This window comes from Leptosomus discolor, chromosome 8, assembly GCF_034619465.1.
Source record: "Leptosomus discolor isolate bLepDis1 chromosome 8, bLepDis1.hap2, whole genome shotgun sequence".
NCBI classification, from domain to species: domain Eukaryota; kingdom Metazoa; phylum Chordata; class Aves; order Leptosomiformes; family Leptosomidae; genus Leptosomus; species Leptosomus discolor.
Genome location: NC_141398.1, coordinates 19,885,373 through 19,903,509, shown reverse-complemented (window position 1 = coordinate 19,903,509; position 18,137 = coordinate 19,885,373). Strand labels below are relative to the sequence as shown.

The following is an 18,137-nucleotide window of genomic DNA, read 5'->3' as shown; positions in this document are numbered from 1 at the left end:
AGATGATACAGCTAAGCCAAATTAAATAGCTTGCTGTTTCAAGTGGGATGGGCCCACTGCCTGCTCCCCTTTCCTTGCAGCTGGTCTGGCTCTTAGCTGAGCCCTGGGCAAGGTGATTCAGCTCACTGAGCTGGGAGAAAAGGAGTTTAGCCAGAAAAAAAACCAAAGCAAACAGGGGAGAGCATGCAACCAGCCCACCCTGAGGAGCTGCTGATTCAGTTCAGCTGTCTTACCTGCACCATTGAGGTGGAAGTATCTAACATCATAAATGGGATTAGTTCTCAAATAAGGAAAAAAGCCCCTACATTGTAACATAAATTTAAAATTTTCACACTATGTAATTTGCCTGTAACGTAAAGTAGCGGGATCAGCTCCACAGTTAAGATTCATGCCAGGCACTTAATTGGCAGTTGGGGACTTGAACATCTTCCCAGAAACTCCTACAAATAAAACACTGTAAAACAGCAGAAGGGCTAGATATTTAATTTATGAATCCAAACAAAGACACCAGCTTTATAGTAGAGCTACATGGTAAAAAAGCAGTTCAGTCCCCCAAAAGATTGGTATTTATGGCATCTTTATATGAGCTTTTGCAGGCAGACAGGTAAAAAATTAGCCACAGGTTTAAACCCTTTGCTTAAAGAAAGTCACTTTGTCTATAAAAGAGCATATTTCAACTCTTCTCTGTCCAGCTCAGATGTGAACCTCAGCTTTCAACACCTCAGTGAGTGCTCTGACCACAGACGTTCTCTTGCTGATTGGTAGTTTATATAACCTGGAGCAGCCAGCTCCATTAGTAGAGGCTGAGACTGACCCAATCAAAGCTGGACAAGTCTGATGAATATGTTACCCACTCGCTTCACAGGAGGCAAGTCTAATCCCCCAGCTGGAATCAGCAAGAGCAAAGATTTGAATCTTGGCTGTCCACATGGGTTTCTTATGCATTAAATGATTAGCTAGCTCAAAGGGGGTAAGTCTGTCCTTTCTTTTTTTTTTTTTTTTTTTTGCTAGAAACAAAAACCTGTATGCTTATTCCTACAGAATTTGAGCTGCAAAACTCAAACATTTTCCAATAAAAAACATATCATTGAAAGACTCCCAGCCAGCAAAATTTTCATGGCCAAATCTCAAACCTTCTTATGACAGTCTTTAAAAAAAAAAAAAAAAAAAGAAAAAAAACTATAAAGTCAAAAGTACTCTTCACTTGACTAGAAATTGCTGATAGGACTTTATTTAAACTTTCCTCCTATTAGTACTACACTTCCTATTTGGTGAAAAAATGCAAAGGATGTGGTACCACACAGGAAGCTACAAAATCTATTAAAATATATTCAAATTTCAAATAATTCACATTATAGTTTTTGCAACAAATTTTCTTACTGCTGCACATCCTCAGGGTGCTTTACCAATAGGCATGTGATACACACCTTTCTTTAATTAACACTCATTAGTCCATAGGCTTTGTATGCCTTTGCATGCTTTAGGTCTTAAACCTCAAAATTCTATCAACTGTACTCTTTATTAAGTGGCTAGTTATCTTATGGCAGAAAATGGAAATGTTTTTAGTATCCTACTGTTGCAGACAGTAGTCTTGAAAGCATACTCTAATCCTGAGATACAAACTTGAGGGCTGATTTTAAAGTTCATGTTTATTTTCATTGGCCTGTCTCTCAAGTAGAAAAGGTTTTTGTAGAAGCACACTAATTATGCCAGTTGTATCCGATTCATAGGTCAGATACTTCTCTATGGCAAATCAGCCCAGCTCTGGAGTTCAAACATCAGCATGCACATAATACTTGAAGATAAAAACTATTTTTTAGGGAGTATCAACCCTGTTCCAGCATGGCCATTTTTAGCACTTCATCTTGCTTACCTATTGCTTGTACCGCAGAGCTCCACGAGGCTGCTGATGAAACAGTCTTGGTTTGATCGCTTGTGAACAGTTTTTACTGAAACCAGATTCACCACCAAAACACAGCTGAAGCCAGCTCCGATGTAGGGTGTTGTCTCAAACCCAGGACAAGCAGTGAAAGCCCCACAACCACTCTAACCCACCATCCTCATTTCCTAGCTCCCACAGAGATCTACTGTAGAGAAGAGAGCACTGCTCATGTATGCACTAGTATACGCTCCCTACCTACCCTAGCATACATTATTGCACAGTAGTATGCGCTTGCACAGCCTAGTATATCTAGGACACACTCCCTTCCTTCACTGCCGTAATTACAAGGTCTGCTGTTTCTCACATACAGGCCCACGTATCAGAAAAATAAATCTCTGCTCTACAGACTATTCTGCAGCCCTTTGTGCCAGTTTATATGATCTTATTAGTATTAATGAGACCTAATGCCAGGGATTTTGTCTCTGACCAAAATAATCCTAACCTAAGGCAAATATTTTTCTGACCTATCTACTCAACACGAAAACTGCACTGCTTCACACACTTACCTTCTACAGAGTAAAAAGACAGTTCTTCTTCTTCTTCAGGCATTAGGAAGTTTGCCTTGAACATCGATACTATCCAAATTAACCTACCATTACTTTGTTAAAGGAACCAAGGAGGAAGACAAGAAGAAAAGCAGATGACAGAACACCATGATTTAATGTTTTGGCAAATGCTTATGTATTACAATTGCAAACACAAGCACTGTTATATCACATAAGAGCATCAGACCAAATCAGTGCTGCCCACCCAACCATCCAAATTACTGTGGAATTCTAGCGGCTCACAGCTCTGCCTTTATTAGTACAACTCAATTAGATTCAAAGCAAATACTCACTGATCAACAACGTAAATAAAACCGGAATTGAGCCCACAATTCTATTTCTGCTCGCAAACATGCCTCCCTCATTGAGAGGTTTGCTTCAGAGAATGTCAATACACTGTTGTGCACAGCTCAAAATCCATACACCACTGAATAATCTAACAATTAGCAGCTCAACGAAGGTGAGCATTTCCTCCCCTCTAATAACACCAAGATATAGGCAGCCAGCCAAGAATAGGGTTCATTAAACAGAAACATATGTACAAATCCTGCAGGTGCTTCTTAAGAGCACAACACTATTTCCAGTAAGCATATATGGAAACTAACTAAATCTCAGGTTGCCCTCAGGTACAAAAGCGTTGATTGATTTCAAACACATAGTCCAAAGTATCTGCAGCATGGATAGCCCCTGGTATTGAACCAGGAACTTCAACAGCAGCTGCCCACCTGCACACAAAAGATAGATTGCACAAAGATATTTGTTCAGCTAAACATTAGGTCTATTCAAAACCATTTATGAATACACACCAAGGATTTCTTTAGAAATGAGCCTAATTTATATCACGCTTAACCTTCAAAGCTATTGTTATTATGCCATTAATTTTGAGCAACCATGTGTTGAAAACGTGTGTATAGCCTTTGTTACGCTGTTAGATTCTCCACTCATCTGTGGAACAACCCAACAAATGTCTCTGTAGACTATATATTAAGTAACAATAGACATCCTAGTGTCATACCAATCAGTATTATTCAGCTGTTCTCCAGTGCAGTCACAAAATTTCATCCCAGGCTTCCAGGGTAAAGTTTTCAAACCTACCCGCACGACCACATATCACTGTCCTAAAATAAAATTTAGGAACTTAAAAGCCTCGATCACTTTTATAAGCTTTACTCCCCTTCTTGTACATCAGCCTGAATTTGAAGAATGGCCTCAAAGTTACAGCACATCTCAGGAGGTCTGTCAAAAGTGCTATGGGAAATCTCTGTTTAACAAGCTCTGCTGTTCAGCATCAATAAATTAAATCTCCTTTTGCCAGCTCTAGAAAAGCCTTATTTGTATATTTCTTTCTAGCACATAACATGTCCATAAAGCATATTAGCAGAGGGTTTATCTTTTGATCTCTATTTTAACAAAGCTCAGACATACTGCCAATAAATTAGTACACTTGGGAATGATTTTCTTTCAACCAAACTAATTTATCTGCACTCAAGAACAAGCTTACTCCAAAGGTCCCCCATGTGCCTGGTCCCACAAACCACATGGCTGGAAGGGACCTCAAGAGAAGTCTAGATAGTCCCTCTTCTTGCCCCAAGGCAGAATGAGTTACCTTTAAGTGACGTCTCACAGATTATTGTCTTATCTCTTCTTAAAATAATCATTCTCTTCTTCATGCTGCACAAAACCAATGTGTTCATTTTCCCCTTTCATAGGTCCTGTTTGATCACTCTTACTGTTTATGTGTGCATCCACTTGAACAGTATCTCTCTTTTATGTGGCATATGACCCAAGCAAGAAATATCTTCAAAAGTTCAATGCATAGTATGTGAAAGGAAATTCTTAGATGTCCATTTTAGGATAGTTAAAAGGCAATTTATTCTATTTTGGTAGCAAACAGCACACTAGGAAGGTGACCTCTGTTATTCTTGGTGCCCCATTCTGGTCAACAAAATATTCTTTATGGTAATTCTGATCACATACTCTTTATGGCCACCACCTACAGTCTTTATTAGAAATGCCTTTATGGACAAGGAATTTTTACTATGATTTATTCAATTCAAATTATTCAAATTATTTTAACTCAGGTTACTGACCATCTTCTATCTGTCACAGTGCAAAGGGCAAATATTTTCCGCATACAATCTAAACTTATGTTTATCTACTCGAACAGTGGAAATCCCATTTCTTGTGTACAATACAGTTACTTGCTAGTCCTTAGTGGCAGAACAGAGAAAGATGCCTTACGAAAGGCTTTAATGTGATTGTAAGTTATGAGGTGCATTGTTAACATAAAAAATTATTCCACCATGTTAATTAAGATGAACTCTGTATTTTTTATTTCAGATGAAGGGCAGCTGGGAGGTATTCCCAGCTGTGATTCCATAACTTTGAAATATAGTCTCTTAGGAACCGTGAGCAGATTGAACCACGAACAGCTAAATGTGCCTAGATACATGAAGTTATATTTAACTATCTCCCTAGCTAATTAGATCAGGGAACCAGAATCATATGGCTAGATTAATTAAGATAAAACAGGGCATTTGTAATAATTAAGTTAGCTATTTGGTCTCCTTTCCAGTGCATGGTGTCCGCGAACATCATTAGCACAGCAATCAATGACTGGCACTTCAGACCATGTGTGCCCCATGGATGCAGTCCCACCAGTAGCACTATGTTTGCAAGAAAGCACAGAAGGCTTCTGTAGACAGTTTCATTTTATTTGTTTGATTGAAGAAGACCAAGCGGCCAGAGGAGCTCCTTCCCTGGAGGAGTCCCTGAGGCTTCTCAGAGGAGAGGTTTCCAGAGACAGCAGGGTGAGACACACAAGAGATTCAAGCCAGTGACTTGTAGCTCAGGAACAAAACTGGAAAAATGCTGTGAGGAGCAGGTAGCAGACCCACAGTCAGATCCCGACCATGTTGGAAAGGAAGTTCGGGACCAGGGAGGACTGCGGAAATTTGCTGCAACGGAGAAACCCGCTGCGTAGTTGAAACCAACATCAGTATTCGAAATTTGCACGGGCTCATGGACAGAGATTGGGCTGTGAATAAACCTTTTATCTACTATTTTGGTTCTCTCACCGTTTCTAAGTTTTCTCTATTTAAGGAGATAATTAACTGAAATTACTAGTTGTAACTGCAATTAAAATAATTTCCTTTGAGTTTTTCAGTCTTCTTTGGGAGCTCAATGTACAGGACATGATCTAAATCAACCCACTTCAGTTCTCTGGCCCCCTACTTGGGGACCCTCCACAGTGACCAAAGGCTATTTTGTGTCTTCGCTCCATCTGTAGCCACAAACTTGTACTTCAGAAAAAAAGGCATATATATTTGCCATCATGAACTCATTTGGCCTGAATAGGGCACTCATCGGGACAGCATTCATAATGAATTTGTACAGCAATCATGCTGTTGTCTCCATCATTTATAGATGTTGCGCTTTATCTGGACACAATGAAAATCTCAAGCAATTAGAAGTTGATCCAAAGAAGGGTTTCTCTATGAAGGCAACTCAGGCCAGTATAACTGTGACAGCTACTGGCCTTTATGGAATATGCAGCCCAGGAAAGCCACAGTTTGACAGACAAGCTTTGTCTATTATAATAGCAAATGTTTCCCCTAAAAGTGCGTTTTGGAAGGGTTTGCAACTCACTAATGTAGTTTAATTATGATCTTGCAGCAATTTGTTTAATGTCCTACGGGAATCAAACAAATCTAGTTCCTCTTGAAAATAAGACTGACAATGCAAGATATCACATACAGCTTTTGGGGTGGTTTGGGTTTTTTTTTTTTTTCATTTAGTCAAGTGCCAGTTTTGCTTAAAACTAAAATAAATGTAAAAAGGAAAAAAATTCTATTCCCTTTCAGTCAGCAGAAGGAGAAATCACATGAATATTTCTTCAAGTGATAAGAAGGTAAAAGTGTTGCATGCTTTTGGCTGGCAGAGCTCCAAGATTTCCATATTGTTACAGGATTTGCATAAAACTTTGTTTAAGGTCAAGTTCTCATGTTGATATGATCTCACTCTATGAACATCTAGATTTGGGAGCCATATCCCTGCAAACAGTTGGGGTCTAGTAACATTAATTTCAGAGTTTGGAATTAAAGTGGTTCTGTTCTCTCTCTCTTCTTTGTGTTACACAGGAATGACAGTACGCACTTAAGCTTATGACATAGATCTTACGGCATTCTGAATACCTGCTAATATGTACATATTACATGCTAATGTATGATTCAGAAGGTGTTCTCTGAAATAGGCTGAGAAGGTTCACAGCTGAAAATACAGACTTCTAGAGAGGATAACCAGCGGGAACAGCAACATAACCAGTTGTGATAATTTAATTGAAGTAAAAATAAATGACGTACAGGGACATGGCAAGGAAGCATACAGAGTCACAGTTAGCTGAAAAATGAGTAAGTACTAGCTTGAAGACAACAGAATTTTTTTTCACTGTGACACATTTACAAATACGCACAGAGATAATAAGGTATATCCCAACATGTTAGATTACAAAGTTCGTATCAAGAAGTGTATTGAATGGCTTCTTAACCAAGAGCAAATGTGCCAAAGAACTTTATTTTCAAAGTAAAACAGAAGGAAAAAAAAAAAAAAGCTGCTGAGATAAATATGTCTATTCTCAGGCTAAATTTACTGCCACTGTTTCACAGCAAGCTCCTGGAGACACTTTTTTTACGAACCACAAATCTGTCAGCGCAGAACTTCCTTCACCCCCTGTCATCTCTGTGCTGTAGATGGTGAGAAACTCCAATGTTCAGTCTCTTGCCTCACAGGTAAATAGCTGTGGGAAAGGATGCAAAGCCAGTTTCCCTCAACACCATCCTCCATGTATCAAATCCAAGTTAGAACAGAGATGCCAAGTATTTAAAGACATAACATTTATGCTGCTTCAAGGAAGGAGGATCCATTATATTTGTCATTTGTTGACTGATATGTTTCCTTTTCTCCATAATGCCATGGTGAAAGCACTGTTTCAACAGATGTTTACAAGAACTCCTGTAGGTGATTTGCAGTATAGTTTGAATCCTTGGTAACAGAAGCTACCTCAGCACTGAAGGCCACTTTCAAGACACCGTGAGACACCATGAGGAGTGCCACATTGCACTTGCCATCACCATCAATAATTTATTCATGAATCTGTCACTCACTGACTCATCCACAGAAAGGATGATAGCTGAACTTTCAGTGACTTAATAATTATTTTAGCGCTTATAAAAAACTAATGTAATATTACTTTTCCTGAGGTCTGTTGAAGCTTTTATTCAGTATTGTATGCGCAGAAAAGAGTACACTCAGGTGAGTTGTGTCATATTTTAACGTACATGGCAGCTCTTACTTAGCTTGGTTCTAAAAGTATTATTCATTAGGTAATGTCATCAGTTCAAGGCAACTGGTTGGAAAGCATGGGCCACTACGTAGAAATCTGAATGTTCCTGTAAATATCACCTAGGAAAACTAGCACTGAGGTACAATGTACAATACTAGTGGAATGTCAGATGGCCACCAAGTGGCTTAAAAGGTTCTGCTGGTACCTCTGCTCTGTGGGATGGTTTTCTTCAAGGTGAAATCTCTGAGAGTAGGAAATGAGAAAAGCAAACAGCGTACAGGAACAGAGAATGGATAGATCCTTCCTACCAAAATCCTTCCCTGCAAATGATACCAAGATCCATCAGAAAAAATTGCCTGCATGGACAACTTCTCACTTTGAACTCTCACGGGCATCAGGATGCTCTTCACAATGAATGTTGGAGTTATGCAGAGCACATATGGACTGCAAACAGGGATAGAGTTTCCTTATTTCCACACTTGCTTTTTAGCCTGCTAATTTAGGCACTTGAATTATAGGCTATGGGGCTATCCTGGGCACCCAGGTACACTACAGAGGCCTCACATGCTCCTATTGAAAGCTCCTAGTGAAAATGAACAGTATGCTCTACTCCATCTCAAGCCATGGAATGGCTTTCCATGGAATGGAAAAGCCTGGAAAATCTGGCCGGATTTTCATTTTTACACTCTGGGGAGCTGTCATCTCCTTTGCATCACAGGGCTTGTGGATCTGAGAAGGAAAGCAACGGTTAACAGGCAGCTTTCACCCACTCTTCAGTGAGACCAGCTATTCCCAGCGCGGGCTGTACATTCACTGATGCAGAGCTTGCACACAGGGCTGAGCAATGCTGCCGGAAGAGAACAAGCCCCACTCTCTCAGCCCATCTGGTTTGGAAACCTGTTGGTTAGAGCAGCTAGCACATCTTCCCCATTTGCCTCAGCTTTTGTGGTGATGGCAAGAAACACAGAAGAGCTGTTTTCACAGCCTCAGAAGTCACCGAATTTGCTTCCTCCCACCAGCTCCGCACAATTAGTAACAGAAGTTAATCATGCACTTACCAGTGCTGGCCAAAGTACAAGCAACAGGAAACTTTGCGTATGTGGGGAATGCCTAAACCGTCTGAGCACCACATCTACCGGTGACAGGTTTCACCCTATCGTTTTCCAGACTCCTAGTTTTATACCACCTCTAACCTGGTTTTGTTTTTGTTTTCCTTGTCCCCTAATGATGCGCGTCACTGCTTTGAGGAAGGATGATTACAGGAAGCTGATGTAGCAATTCTCAGGCTCTCAGTTTATCTTGCACAAACAGATGTACCAAAGGGTTTCTCATGGTTTTACTCTCCCATGTTGATTACGTGTTTGCAACTGGGTTTTCACTGTTTCCTACATCCTGATTGGTGCTTGGTTTGTGTGTGCTTTTCTAAAGTAGTTAGAGGACAGAGACATGTATCAGTTTATAATTGTTGATCCATTCTTTGTTTTGTCTAACTGCTTCATTTCTTCTCCATAGTTCAGCAATCATCTTAAATTTGTCTAGCAGATGCACATCTACAGCATCCTGTTACGTGACCATCTTCTACTTCACCCTAAAACAGTTAGTAACATCAAGCCGTAATTTTGAATAGGAGCCCCTCCTTCACCAACCAATCACATAAGGAAAACAGCAATAGCAGAAAATAAATTCACAAACCAAATTCAGGCTCTGTCCTTTTGCAGGGGTTATGCTTTATATCCTATTGAGTATTTAAGGACTATTGAACCAGGAAGATGGCCAGCAGCCCCCCGATTTTACCACTTGTACGGAAGTGGCTTCCGTTTTTTGTGTAAAGTCATGATGGCATAGATTTCTGCCATTAGAGTTAATCCTGTGGGAAGCTTTGACATTATAGCTACTACGCTTTTGCCTGGAATAAAAGGTTATGCTTCAATATTGCATTCATGTTCTCTTCATACCATTGCATCGGTACTGCAACCACCATCATGACATCATTAGCAAGCATCCATCAACATACCTTTGTAAGTAGCAAAAGGTAGGTGGTTAAGGCCCAGTCTTATTACATATTCAGTGTTGTATCCTTCGTAAGGACAGCAAGTCTCTAATCAAAATGAAGATCCTACCATCAGTCCTATGGTTTACTTTAAGCATCAAGTGTGTGCTGCTTTAAACAACTGCTAGGACACTGTACAGAAAATTTAATCTTTTGAAAAGACATCCAAATTCCTCAGGAAAAAAAAAAATAAAAATCCTTGGATCAGCAGATCATAATCATATGTGTCACTACTTAGCAGGCTAAAATCTAAACTATGCAACATGTGACTAAAAAGCACGTGGCTTTGCCAAAACTATAGCACTGGTGAGGTACGTGGCAACCTATACCAAACAACTCAGATCAACTATACAGCCTACTTAATTTCTATTCTGCAGAACACAATACGAAACACATCAAAAGAGATCAGCCTCTGATTTATATCCTAAGACAGAAGGTTTTTATTAATAAAACTGTTTCCTCAGAGTTAAATTCCATTAACCATACTTAAGAGGGAATTACTACACATCTTGCTCCCAGGCAAAGCCTGACCATTCCACATGTGTTACAAATCAGTATCTCTTTACATTTATTGGTGTGCTGAAGAAAGTCAAAGGATTTTATTTTCAGATTCTGGCAAGTCAGGAATCTTTTGTGTTTGAGGAATCATGTTGCTATCAATCAGTTTCTATTTTAAACTCATGAATTTTCATACCAAATAACCAATAGCTACCGCATTTCTCCATCTTGCAGTAAGAAGCTCAGCTGGCATTACGTTTTTAAGAAAGACAGCTGGGAGATACAAGATGCTGTAGAGAAGACTTTAAAGTCCTTTCCATTCTGTACAAGGTGTCTCCCCCCTTCTTCCCACTGCATTTTTTTAAATCTTGAAAGCATTTCCTACTAATGCATGAAACCTCTGTTATGCTGTGTATGGTTTCTATTTTCAAGTCTCTAATGCTTTCAGGAATTTCTTTGATTTCTCTAGTTGTTACCTCATTTTTGTCATTCCTGATTGACACAGGAGAAGCAACCCAAACCCCTCCTAAGTTTTCTTTCTTTAGTTAGGAAGCTGTCTCAATGCATCTGTACAGTTCTTCAAAATGGCCTGCCTTTACTACCCTTGTAAGAAAGAAGGTAGGACCTTCAATATTTGAATAGCATCCAGTTTTCTTACTTGAAAAACTCAAGATTTTAGCCCTTAAATTTACATTGCACCCAAGGGCACCACATTTACACCAACAGACTTAAATCAAGACCTGGGATTTGTGCACAAATGTGTACATAAAAATGTAGCATCCTCTTCTTGCAGATGGGGGGGGGGTTAATAGTTTGAAATTCTTGTTTTCCAAATTAGTGCAAAATCAGCACTCAACGGCAAGATTCCAAATAATTAGTAGCTCAATGGTAGCTGAATGCCTGAAAATGTCGCCACACAGCAGTCTCACAAGATTTCATGGGAAGGCCTGTTTCTGCCCTGCAACCAGCTTCTGTCCCTCAAAGTATCCCATCGGGGCATGGGTAGATGCCTGCACAAGGGAAGAATTTAGCATTGTTCAGAGGGAAGCTGTCCTGTACACAGGATGCTCTGCTGAAGGACTTCATGGTTCACTGCATGGGGCAAAGCTACCAGTGGAACACAGCACAAATACAAGAAGTTTCACTTGGAAAATACAATTTATCGCAGAGATTTAATGTTGAAAGATCAAAACACACAAATGCTTAAGGAGTAGAGATAGCTCTAGAGTTGGTTCTGAATTAAAGTGTGCACACTCTGTCATCCCAGGGAAAGGGCATGCTCCAAAGGTATGTCACTTTCTGAAATAAATCAGCCTTTTATCACCAGGTTGCTTCAGTGGGTGTTGCATTCCAAATGCAAAGATGCATGGAAAGGCGGTGGCAGGGGGGGACACTTGATCATTGCTTTATGCTATAACCGTAATTTTACCAGTTTTACCTTTTAATGTTATTTTAACTGGATAGGATATGCTCAGAAGTTCGTATCAACAGAAAAAACTGCTGCATGATTGCTTTTGTACAGCTACGTACAATTTCCCTGAATTACACAATCAGCTGTTTCATACATGGAGCATACAAGAACAGACAGAGCCATCGTGAATTTCTCAACACTTTGGGTTTATTCCATCCACAGACCAGAGTTGGCGCTCTCCCGTGAAACTGAAACAGCCTGACAAAAAGAAAATATTCGCTGCATACAGTCCAGTAGGTACGAAGACCACAAAGCAAAGCTTCTCCCTTACATGAAGTTCTGAGCCAATGAGTAGAGACAGCAAGTGCAAAGACCTTCAGTCATGCCCATGCTTCTTCCCTTCCCCCCCTAAAGCTTGGAGGGTCTGCCCAAAATTCTCAGAAACACCCTGAATACAAAAGGATTGTGTGGGTCAAGGTATCTCTGCTGGAAACAGCAGTAGCAGCAGATGCCACATCTTCCCCTGGTATGGCACTCCCACCCCACGCTCTCCCTGCTCCTGTGCTTAATGGGGAACAACCACACCAGGAAAAAACCCTCGGTGTTTGAAGCCTGGCCATCGGTCTAGGTGGTGCCTGGCAAGCATCTGGCAAGCAGGGAGGTGACATTAAGACATATTTTAGGGCTCTGATGGCAGTGCTTCTTCAGAAGGGACCTTAATTGAAAACACTGGAAATACCAAGCAATGACCCTCTGAGGGGCCTTGGGGTGTATGTTCCTCACCCTAGAGAAAAAGCAATAAAACCCACTGCCATCCTCTGTTGAGGAGCCTACCTGCAATACTCTTTTGTCATCTTTTAACACCGCCTTGACAAATACACCAGTTGTCTCTGCTCAGAAACTAACAGCCATTACCTTATAAAATTATCCATTTCCAACAGGTTTAAGCATGCTCAACCTAAACAGAAACGTGTATCCTAATTTTGGAGAACAGCATCTGCTGGGAAGGAAAAGGGGCGGGGGAGGAACGAACACCGATGCCAGCATCGAGCGAGATGCAACAATTCGAACAAAAGAGATTTCAAGATGTCGCACTAACACATACACACACAACCTTCCTCCTGAACGCTGCCTTCCCTCGGCAGAGGGGGATGCTTCAGGGGACCGGCGGGCACGCAGCGCACGACAGCCTGCCCCGGTCGGAGGCCGGCAGCGGGCGCGTCCCCGCGGGGACCCACATCGCGCCCGCTTCGCCCGCTTTGGCCGAAAGGACCCACACACGGACCTGCCGTACCCGCGCTGCTGGAGAGCTCCCCCCCCCCCCCCCCCCCCAGGCTGTTTGGCGGGGGGTGGGGGTGGGGGGCTGGAGCTGCGGCGGGAGCTCTGAGTGCACCCCGTAGCCACCCGCCTGCCGCCGCCCGAAACCTGCTGCGGGCGGGGAGGGGGGCGGCAAGGCAGCACCGCCTTCCTTTTCCCCTCAAAAATGCCACATTTGGTCTCGGCAAGGTGCGGGTGTGTACGGGGGGGGGGAGGGGGCGCGGATCCGCTCCGCCGTCGCGCACGGTACCAGATGCCAAAGCGTGCCGGGGCACTGCTGGGACGCCCCGATTTACCTCCCCGGGGCCGGGTGAAGGCGCAGCAAGGCCAAGGGGGGGGGGGGGGGATCGGGGGGGAGGGGGGCGGTCCCGGGGGTCGCAGCTCAGCGCGGCGCCTTTGTTCCGCTGCCGGCCGCATCCCCGCCCCGCGCATGCGCCGGGCAGAGACAAAGGCGCGGGCAGGGGCGGCGGGGAGTCATCCACCCCCCGCGGCACCGCGCCCCCGCCGGCGGCACCGCCGGGCGCCCACCGAGGGGGTGCGTCGGTCCCCCGTGCGTGTGTCCCTTCCCCCGCGTGAGCTGGGGCGCGGGAAGGTTCCTCGCGGGAGCTGCCGTCGGAAGGCGCGCGTGTGCGCGGCGAGAGGCGACGCAGCGAGAGGCGGGTCGGGAGGAGAAAGGAGAAGGACCGCGGGGAGGTGTACCTTGCTTTGGTGGGGGGAAGAAAAGGGGATCTGTGGGAAAAGGGGGGCGGCACTCGATGAATATTCATGAAATAGGCGCATCGGGGCGCCGGGCGCTGCGAGCCGGGGGGGGGCAGCGGCGGCCGCCGCCTTTCCTGACGGCCGAATCGCAGCCCCGCCCGGGCAGGGCTCGGCTAGCCGAGCCCCCAGACCCTTGCCGTAGCGCCCCGCCAACAGCAGGGGTTTAAAACCCCCGTCGCGTCCACGCGTGACGGCGGTGGCACGGCTCCCTCGCTGCCTCACCCAGAACAATCGCATTGTCGCTCGCCACAATGAGCACGCGCCGCCCCGCCACCGCGGGCCCCGCGCCTCCGCCCGCCCGGCCCCGCCCGCCGCCCCACGCAGAGCCGCGCCGCGCTCCCGGTACCGAGGGAGCCCCGCCGAGCCCCCGCGCCGCCCTGCACCACCGCCCACTCCCCCGCCATCTTCCTAGCGGGGTGCGTTTTCTTCTCCGGCCGCTTCATTTCGAGGAGAGTTTTGGGGATTTATTTTCTTTCTTTATTTTTTTTTTTAAAGCAGTCTCTCTTTGGAAACAGACTGAAGGCGCCGAAGAGAAATTGGGCATAAACCACGATTATTCCCACCACACCCACGGCTCCCCGCACCCTCCGCCAAGAAAGCCTGATCGGGCATGTACATTTCACGGCATCACCTTCGCTCCGCTTTGTGCCCCGAAGCCGCTCCCCGGCGGCTTCCCCTCTCGAGGAATCGAGCTCCTCGCAGCGATGCTCCCAAAATGTACCCGGGCGGGCGGCTCCGAACCTGCCCCGCTCTCCCCGCTCTTTCTAATCCAAACGCACATCTTTCCCCACATCCGACACACCACGGGGGAGGGGGGGCAATGATAAAAATTGCACCGCTCTCGGGGTCTGCTATGCAAATGGCATAAGTGAGATACGCCGCTTCTTACCTTTTTATGTTTTTCCTCTCTCCCCCTCTGTGTATTTGTGTGCTGGGGTGTCACAAAGAGAGTCCCGGGTAGCCCAGAGCCGGCTCGGCTTGGTCGGAGTGCTGCGGCTCTCCCCTGCTCGCTCGCCGGGACTGGAGTGACTAGTGCCTGCTGGAGCAATGCCGCCGCTACCGCGGCTGCTGCCTCTGCATTTCTCACTCTCTCCCCCTCCCTCTTTCCCTCCCTCCCCCCTTCTCTGTGACAGTCTGTGGGCAGTTCAAAAGCCACACGCACTTATTTATTTATTTCCCAGGCTCGCAGGCAGGAGATGCGCTGCGCCACGCTCACGCTTAGGGGGCGCACGGAGCCAAGGTTTTAAATATTAGCCTTGCACGCTGCGGGAGGACTAGCTCGGAGGTCCGCAAACGCACCTTGCAACCTTACACACACACACACCCCGCAAAAAAAAATCCCAGGGAGGATCCTGGCGAGGAGGGGACGGGGAGCGGGAAGGGCGAAGCCAGCCTCCCTGCCCCAAGGAGAGCGGGCGCGGCGCAGGGCCGCACGCCGAGACGCGGGGCGCTCCGCCACCCTCCGCACCCGCGGCTCTGCCAGCTATGCTCCGCGGGGTGGCGGCGGGCCCGGCCCCGGCGGAGCCGGGGAGCTGCGCGGCGGAGGGAGCGGGCGAGCGGGGCCGCCTGCCTACCCGTGCAGCCCTTCGGGGGAGGGCGGGAGTTCTTCCCCGCCGGAGCGGGGCGGCACGGGCGGAAGAGACTGAAAAATCCCGGGCGTTTGTGCTTTGGCACGCTTCAGGAGAGGGTCTGCCTGTTAAACACAAAAAGCAAAAAAAAAAAAAAAAAAATAGAGGAAAGCAACCGATTTCTCAGGAGAATGGATCTCCCGCGGGCGCTCCTGCGGCTGAAGAGCTGGCCTGAACGTCGGCGCGGCTTCAGGTCTGATACCTCTCCAGTTCTCCCCCTGTTCAAAAGCCCCCCTGGAGCCGCCACAGCACTCCCTGCCACAAAAAGTGCACTGCCCGCACCCTCCCACCTCCCGCCGCTCAAGACCCTGCCGCCAGGCACGGCCCGGCTGCGGCGGAGCCCGGCGCGCCCCGCTCCGCGCTGCGGGAGCCCGGCGGCGGCTGCGGCGGCGGCTGAACTGCGGGGCTGGGGCGCCCTCTGCTCCCCGAGCGGCAGGCGGGCAGGGGCTGCGGGCCGGCCGGGCGCTGGCTGCCGGGCGGGTCACCGCTCCCCGTGGCCCAGCTGCCGGTGAAGGAAACGGACCCGCTGGGAGCGAACCGCGGCGGCGGCATCTCCTCGGGGACGCGGCGGCTCAGGGTCGCGGAGAGGAGCGATCGGCTGCGCCACGGCTTCCAAGCCAGCGGCATCATCTTTCAGCAGGAACAATGGAGGCTCTTTCCCATTCGTTTGGGGACAAGGACCGAGCGACAGACGCGTAGCTGGCCCGTGATAAGGACAATTCTAGTTTGCATTTTCGGTAGAGACGGAGCGAAAAGGGCGCGGGGCATGCGGAGAGGTCGGGCGGCGGCGAGGATGTTTTGCTGCAGGGAGGTGGCGTGCGGTGCCATGTGCGAGGCGAGGCGTACGTGCGTTCCCATGTAGGAAAACTATCGGGCAATAAAATGCATTTAGGGTTTCTGGGTTTCACGCACCGCACCCCGCAGCCCGCGGCCCCGCCGAGCATCCAGCCGCGGCTGGGGCGGGGAGTCGCCCGGGGAGACGCGGGGCTCAAGGAGGGGCGGGCAGCGCGGTAGGAGCCACCGGGGGGACAACGCTGCGGTCACACAAAAGCCCTGGGCGTGCGGGGCAGGAGGGAGCACGGGCGCGGCTGGTTCCCCGGGCTACTGCAGGGCCACTTCCCCATATTGTCGTGCAAACCTTCACACGCCAACCTTCGCTTCAGCTTTTTCCTCTTTTTTTTTTTCTCCCCCCTCCCGCTCCTTAGTTCTCTCTGCGTTTTCTTCCCGGCGGTTTAACCCTCGCTCTGCAGGCGCAGCGGCTCGCCATGCCGCACCTGCCCAAATGCCGCATCCCGCCCCTCCTCAGACGCGGTGCGGGGCTGGCTGCGCCCTGCCGCAGCTGGGAGAGGGAGGGAGGGAGGGAGGGCGGGCGGGACCCCCCCCACACACACCCGGACCCCCCCACACACTCCCCTACCCGCGACATCTCCCCCGCTCACGGCAACGGGCTGCTGGGGGGCGGCTGCACCGCACGGATGAGGCAAGCAGCATTTACCGTTAAATTGGGTAATCGAGGGGAAAAGAGAAGGGGGGAGTGGAAGCGCCCTGAAACGCCTCGGCTTTCGGGGGAGAGGGGGGAGCCGCTCCCCGCGGAGCCGAGGCACGTCCCGGCCCCGCGCTGCCTCCGCGGCTTTCCGCGGGGAGAGACGGACCGAGCGCCCCGAGGGCGGCTGGCGGCCCCTGCGCAGGCTGGGCGAGCCGCGGTCAAGCCGCCCCTTTTCCCGGGAGCATCCCTGTAGAGGGAGCAGTAACACCGGCGCCTGCCCGTCGGTGGCCTGCTGCAAGGTCAAGGAGAAAAATCCCTCTCCCCAGTTTTATTTCTGAGCCATGCATGTTTGTGAGCTGGGCTGGAGAGAAGGGACAGGCGAGATGGATCCAAAATCTAGTCAGGAAGGAAGGCAGAGACTGGCAGAGCACAGCAGCACATCCACAGAATAGCTCAGGTAGGGACTGATGGCCTGGGCTGGGCTGAGATGGGCACCTGGACCATGGGTAGGGCTGGGAGAAGCCCCAGGTCAGGCTAGGCACAGACAGTCAAGGCTAACAGTGCCCATGGGGCCATGACGTTAAGACCGATTTTCCTGTAAAATTGCCCAACCACGGCAGAACTAGTGTGAAATAATAGAATAGAGGGAAAGAAAAAGGCCTGTATTTGAAGGTGGGCTTAGGCAGTGAATCAAGCCCTATCTGACCTTATAGGGTAAAGACAAGTTACACAGCATGCCCAGTATATCAAGGAAATAAAATTCCTAAGTGTGTACTGAGTCATTTGTTTGGGAAAGCCTGTACAACCAAAAGTGGCACAGAAGTAGTCATTGCTGCTACCAGTTTGAGAGGAGGTTTCATCCTTTTGCTGTTTTCACCAGCTAGAGAGCTGAGATGATAACCATGGTTTACTAGCTAGTATTCTTTTAAATATCCCTACATGCTAAATTATGTATCTCTGAACAGACCCCCAAATTCAGAATTCATCAAATGCTCCCTTTAGTTACTTTGCTGCATCACGAGCTCGTACATATCTGGATGTCCTGTTTGGTAAATGTGATACATTTATCCAAACGGGGATTCTAAGCAGCCTTTGAACATCTTTGTCATGGGCGTGTAAAGTATTCCCACCTTTTCTTCATATGGTGAAGGAATTGGAAG

At 47.3% G+C, this 18,137-nt stretch overlaps 1 protein-coding gene across 2 annotated transcripts in view; it reads right to left on the bottom strand.

The window, feature by feature from the left end:
- BASP1 (brain abundant membrane attached signal protein 1) overlaps positions 1–14,895 on the bottom strand; it is a 50,412-nt gene extending 35,517 nt beyond the window's left edge. The window contains exon 1 of one of the 2 annotated variants that reach the window (XM_086469378.1): positions 14,753–14,895. The gene's annotated coding sequence lies outside the window, so the exon portion shown is untranslated. Of the gene's footprint in view, positions 1–8,886; positions 9,024–14,752 lie in introns of those variants that run through there. The other variant, XM_086469379.1, reaches the window with a different exon arrangement.
- Between the last annotated feature and the right edge of the window lie 3,242 nt (positions 14,896–18,137).